The sequence below is a fragment of the Procambarus clarkii genome, chromosome 69 (genome assembly GCF_040958095.1).
Source record: "Procambarus clarkii isolate CNS0578487 chromosome 69, FALCON_Pclarkii_2.0, whole genome shotgun sequence".
In the NCBI taxonomy this organism is placed as follows: Eukaryota; Metazoa; Arthropoda; class Malacostraca; order Decapoda; family Cambaridae; genus Procambarus; species Procambarus clarkii.
Window position 1 is genome coordinate 18,140,390 of NC_091218.1, and position 6,000 is coordinate 18,146,389.

General features: G+C 38.3%; 1 protein-coding gene across 4 annotated transcripts in view; it reads right to left on the bottom strand.

Moving 5' to 3' along the window:
* Nucleotides 1-5,365, bottom strand: part of Slmap (Sarcolemma associated protein) — a 102,682-nt gene extending 97,317 nt beyond the window's left edge. For all 4 annotated transcript variants that reach the window (XM_045765131.2, XM_045765130.2, XM_069311107.1 and 1 more), the window contains exon 1: nucleotides 5,256-5,365. The gene's annotated coding sequence lies outside the window, so the exon portion shown is untranslated. The remainder of the gene's footprint in view (nucleotides 1-5,255) is intronic.
* Between the last annotated feature and the right edge of the window lie 635 nt (nucleotides 5,366-6,000).

A 6,000-nucleotide genomic window follows, 5' to 3' on the forward strand; every position in this document is an offset into this window, starting at 1 on the left:
TGTTGTTTATCTCTCAGAATGTTTGGTAATATGTTTATTGTTTGTGATGTGTGTATATGTATGTATTAACACGATGTACTGAACGGGGTGAGAATAGCTTGAGCTACCTCATCCCTTTGTGTGTATTTTACATCAATAAACTTATTTCAATTTCAATTATTATTAGAATCAGGGTATCTGACAATAAAATTGTGCAATGGTTTATTTAAACACACTTGATCATCATGGCTGTGTTCGCCGGTCTATAATACGTAGACTACCGTACTGAACATACAATAGAAAATAGACAATTCACATAATACCTACTTATTACATGATAATCATGTGCCAATCTAGTGTGATTAAAGCAATTATTTTGTACAGGTAAATGGCCAGTGAATGTCCATCTAAATCCAAATCGGATAATCAGTCTCACTCATTGAACACAAATTGTAAATTTAAACATTTCCTGGGACTAAAGTCTATAACCCCTTCCACTCATTATTTAATATTTTATTACACGGGATGTGGTAAGCCCGTAGTGGATTTACCTGGCACAGGTGTGGGGTTGTACATGACTACTTTACATACATAGATTTCAATTTTAAATCTTCACTGAAAATAAGCAGGATGCAATGTAACAAAACTAATAATAGTGTACCGTATTATCAAGCAAAATATCTAATATTTTCCAAATACACAGAATGTAGTACAGTGGCACCTCGACTTACGAGTGCCCATACTTACGATAATTTTGAGTTACTCTGTAAATTTCATCTAAAAATGCGACTCGACATCCGATGGTGTCGTCGACTTACGATATTTGTTGGTACACATTCTGGTCGACCGAGCACGTGGTTCCCAGTCACACGGCCGACCTGTCTCAGTTTACTACAGCTGCCCACTTAGTGACGATCGCGCCTATAAGAAATTTCGCTTTTGTGGCGATTTTTTGGCTAACCATACTGGCTAAGAAAAAGGACATTATGGGTGCTAAAGTGATGCATCATTACAGACAAATGTTAAAACAAAGGTAAAAAATGCATATGTGCATATGTGGAAGCAGGTGAAAGCACATGTGTGAACAGCACACAGGATATGGTAGGAAACAAGACAATGAAAAATATCTGCAAGGAATGAATATAGAATGCTGCTAGACATGTAGATGGTGCTTGTTGATCTATGATACACAAGCAGAGTTGAATTTTTTAAATCTATAAACTTCTTTAACTATATTATTCACCTTTTGATCCAAGGCCTGATATCTTCCAAGATCATTTAGGTAAGAAATCGGATAATGATCATTGATAGATTGTCTTCATTAAAAAATAAAAATTGTTTTCTTCAAAACATGGTACAGTACAGTTAATTTGTACTCCCCTAGATGCACTTGCAGGGTTTGAGCTTCAGCTTTTTTGGTCTCGCCTCAATCAACTTGTGTACAGGTCCCTGTGACTATTGGGCTCTATCATATTTACCTTTGACACTATGTATTGACTGCCTCCACCACATCACTGCCTAGTGCATTCCATTTGTTAACTATCCTAACTGAAAAAATTATTTTTAATGTCTCTGTGGCTCATTTGAGTACCAAGTTTCCACCTGTGTTCATTTGTGTGTTCAGCCCATAGTAAATAGCTTGTCTTTGTCCACCTTGTCAATTCCTCTGAGAATTTTATAGGTGGTGATCATGTCTTCCCTAACTACAGTATTCTGTCTTCCAGGGACACAAGGTTTAATTCCCATAGCCGTGCTAAATGTAAAGACCACACGAGAGAATAACAAAACATTATGTTATTTCCACTAGGTATTTTATGCATTTTAGCCCTTCTTGAAGAAGCAGCAGTATGTTGAACCAAGTTATCACAAGTCGAGCCTGGTCTGAGGCCCAGGCTCGGGAAGTAGAACTCCTCCAGAGACCCTCTCCAGGTAAGATCCAGGTAAGCCCGATGGGCAAGAATTCAGAAAGGGCCATCATGATTTTGCTGTTTAACCACAACTTTTTTCCAATTACCCAAACTTTACAGGATACCTGATGCTTTATCATCTAGGGTCACTTGGAATTTATAATCATCCTGCTTGTTGTCTGTGTGGGGTCAGGTCTGGGAAACTTCAGGGGCTCATCAAACATATGTCAAATTGTGTTGCAAGTCATACTGAATGACTTTAGCTACACATGTAAAACCGGCCAATATAAAAATGACCAGTATAGAATACTGTATACGTTTTGTCATACATAGAATTGAACATGAAAGAAACTAAACCTTGTGTCAATGAAAGAAAATTTGGGGAGACACCAGAAGGGAGATTTTATCAGGTTATTTATTATATGAATTATTATGAGATAATGGAGCCCAAGGTGAAGACAAGTACCCAAATAAGACAGGGATATAATTAAGAGAAGAGTCAGAGTAACAAAGAAATAAAATGACAATGAAATGGTGGAGTTGGACTTGAAACATAGCTTCTAATAGACAAACGACAAGAGCCAAAAGGGTTCAGAAACCTGCACAACAATAAACTGACGATTGAGAGGTGGGAATCGAGCTGCAACTCGGTCTTTGAGCACAGCTAAGTAAGTACACACTATATGCCCAACCACTTGGGCTGGATGGTAGAACGATGGTCTCACTTCATGCAAGTCAACATTCAATCCCTGACTGCTCAAGAAGTTGGGCACCATTTCTTTCCCCCGTCCCATCCCAAATCCTTATCCTGATCCCTTCCAAGTGCTATTTACTAGTTGTAATGGTTAGGCATTTTCTCCTGATAGTTCCCTTCTCTTTGTTCATTGTGTATTTATATGAAATAGTAAAAATGTATAATACTAATAAACTTTTAACAAGGCTTTACTTTCATACTTAAAAGAAACAAGTGTTTAAGGGCAACTTCACTTACAAATCTATATAATAATGTAAATACGTGGAACAATTATAATTTTTTTCTGTCCAGCACCTTCCCGGGTGCTGGACCAGGGGAGCCGAGCGGACAGCACGCTGGACTGTGATCCTGTGGTCCCGGGTTCGATCCCGGACGCCGGCGAGAAACAATGTGCAGAGTTTCTTTCACCCTATGCCCCTGTTACCTAGCAGTAAATAGGTACCTGGGTGTTAGTCAGCTATCACGGGCTGCTTCCTGGGGGTGGAGGCCTGGTCGAGGACCGGGCCGCGGGGACACTAAAGCCCCGAAATCATCTCAAGATAACCTCAAGATTCCCACCCCCCTTCATTTCTGTTTAAGTAACACTAATACCCATACCTTAGAATATTCCAGAATATTCAGGATTTCAAGAGTGAAATATAAATGTCTAGTCTAACATCTAACTCCTAATAGTGTGATTTATTTGTAATAAAAATACCTGTATACTTATTTTTTTATTTGTAATAAAAATACCTGTATACTTATTTTTTAATAAAATAAGGTACAAATACCTATTTTATTAAGTACACATATTTATATATGTACTTAAGTAAAAAATAGAAGTCTAAATTGTGTGAATACAAAATGTAAAATGCATACTAAGAATAAAACCTTGAATTATAAAGACTTGAATCCTAAGCCATGTAAACATTTACGGTATTGAAATAATATGATCAGAAGCAACAAAAAAAGAATGAAAGTAGGAGCAAAAAAGGAATAAGCAAGGAAAGCCATATCAGTAGCACTTGACCAGTCAAAGATAAGGAAAAGATGGCAAAACCTAAGCCAAGTAGCACAAGACAATTTGCAGGTGACAATACAGTGAGAGGGCAATAATGGAGTAAAAGAAAAGTAAACAAGGGAACAAATTACATCTCGGATAAAGAGGAGAAATTTGAAACAGGAGAAAAAATTATATCAACAGTCTGCCGAGCTTGCAACTGAGGATCCTGCCCAAGACCCCTTAACCCCATGTTCCAACCTCAGCACCAAGGGAAGAAACGGGAAACAAATAGTGCAGATTGATGACGAGAGCTGTCGGATAATATGAGAATGGCGAGATGAGTAGGAGAAGGGGGAGGGGGGGAGGGCTGGATGTCACATGACGAGACATGACGTCCTGTTCTTAAGATTCCACAGGTGGTCATTACTCTTGTTGGCAGGAATGTTGAATACATATGCAGATAACAGCATTCAATAAGTCTGTGCTGGTTCCCCAAGAACGTTGACTAAGCCTACATGACATCTGAAGTAGCCAATGACACTGGCATACACACAATTCTTTACATCTCTAAATACATACTAATTCATTCAATGTTTCCCCATCCAATATAGCAGTCAGCAGCTAATATTCATTTCATACAGCAGCTTGGCCAATACTAACTGATGTCACCTTAAAATATATTTGAGGCTGCAAGAATGCACGGAACTTAAAAGTTGTAATTCAAATAAAGACTAGACTTAATTCATATAAAGTATGGGACTTAATTAAATGTTAAATAACGACGGTATTAATATCACCATTATGGATGTTCAAATGTTGCAACAAACTTGAGTAAGTTCATAAATACATTGACAGTTTTGTGCAGCCCCTTTCTTTAAATACATTAGAATTTTGAACTATTTGTTTAGCTAAAAGTCCTATTTAGTTTACAGTTTATCTTTCATAAGTAATCAATATAAATTACACTACAAAAGGTCACCTGCCTTACCACTCAATTGTTTTATAAACAAATGTCAAAAGACCTGTATTTTGAAATTAAATTCCTCCAAAACTGGTTAAAGCCAAATTGTTCCAAATTACTTTACTAACTTGAAGCAGCTACAACCTGTTAAAACTAACTTAAGATACAGAAACACTGACATAACTGAAAATAAGTTACAGGTTTGTACTACTTTGAACCCTCGAGATATATTTGAAATTTAAAAGAGGTATTTGTGGTTACACTTTTAAACCTTTAGTTACAGCTCCAAGTGTCTCACCACACACCTTACACCTAATCCTCACCCCCTCATCTCCCTAATCACCCCCCCCCCAATCCTCAACCACCCAACGAAAAAAAATTTAAGATTAAAGCCCAGATTTTTTTTAGAAGGTGCCAGTAGGCTGTGGTAGGCCACAACTGCCTCCCTCCACCACACACACACACAGCCTCCACCACACACACACTCCAATCACTCCCAATCACAATCAAATCCCCCTCAAGAAGAAAATAATACACCAAATAAAAACGTCCGCTATTGAGAAACCTCTCCATCTTTGCCTGGCTCGTCCCGCCGCCCAACATCCTATTTGAAGCCAGTTATCACAGCCAATCGGGACCCTCGACGCACTAACTGCCCAATTTGGTCAATACCTGTTTATGAAGGGGGATTTCGAGCCATATAAGCCACAGAATTCCTCTCCCTACGGCCCCACCGTCGTTACTCAGCCATCTTGCGATCACTACTGGGGAGAACACCGTTGCCAGATCTAACTTGCGGAAAGTAGCGAGCTGAGGGGCGAAAAGTAGCGGACTTGTGATAAAAGTAGCCCAATCTTTTTTAGTCAATGATATGGGTTTCAAAGTAATATATTTTGATAAACCTGTACTTGATGTCGATCTCGAACCCATTGTTGATGTGACGACTTATATTGAACTTTGTAACTAGCTCATCAAGATTATAACTTGCTTAGCTAAAGGAATTGTGGGGTTCAGTCCCTGAGCCCATTATGTGCCTCTGTAACCCTTTCCACTACCGCCCACAAGATGGGTATGGGGTGCATAATAAATGAACTAAACTAGAACTAGAGTACACTACACGGTGTTAATTGTTTTATTGATATTATTTCTTCACATACACACACACACATATTGTTCCCTTGTAACTTGTAACTCACTTGTAACACTTATATGATGTGCTTCCTATTTTAACCTGCTATGTTAAATGGGATTCTGGTATTGTGATTTGTGTATTTGTACTCACTGAATTTGTGCGCCCCTTGAGGGACTTGAATTAGAGGGGGTAGAAATAGCCTAAGCTACTCTATCCCTTTGAGATGTATTTTTTATTGTCTCAATAAACATACTTGAACTTGAGGTGGACTTTAATGTTTTTTCG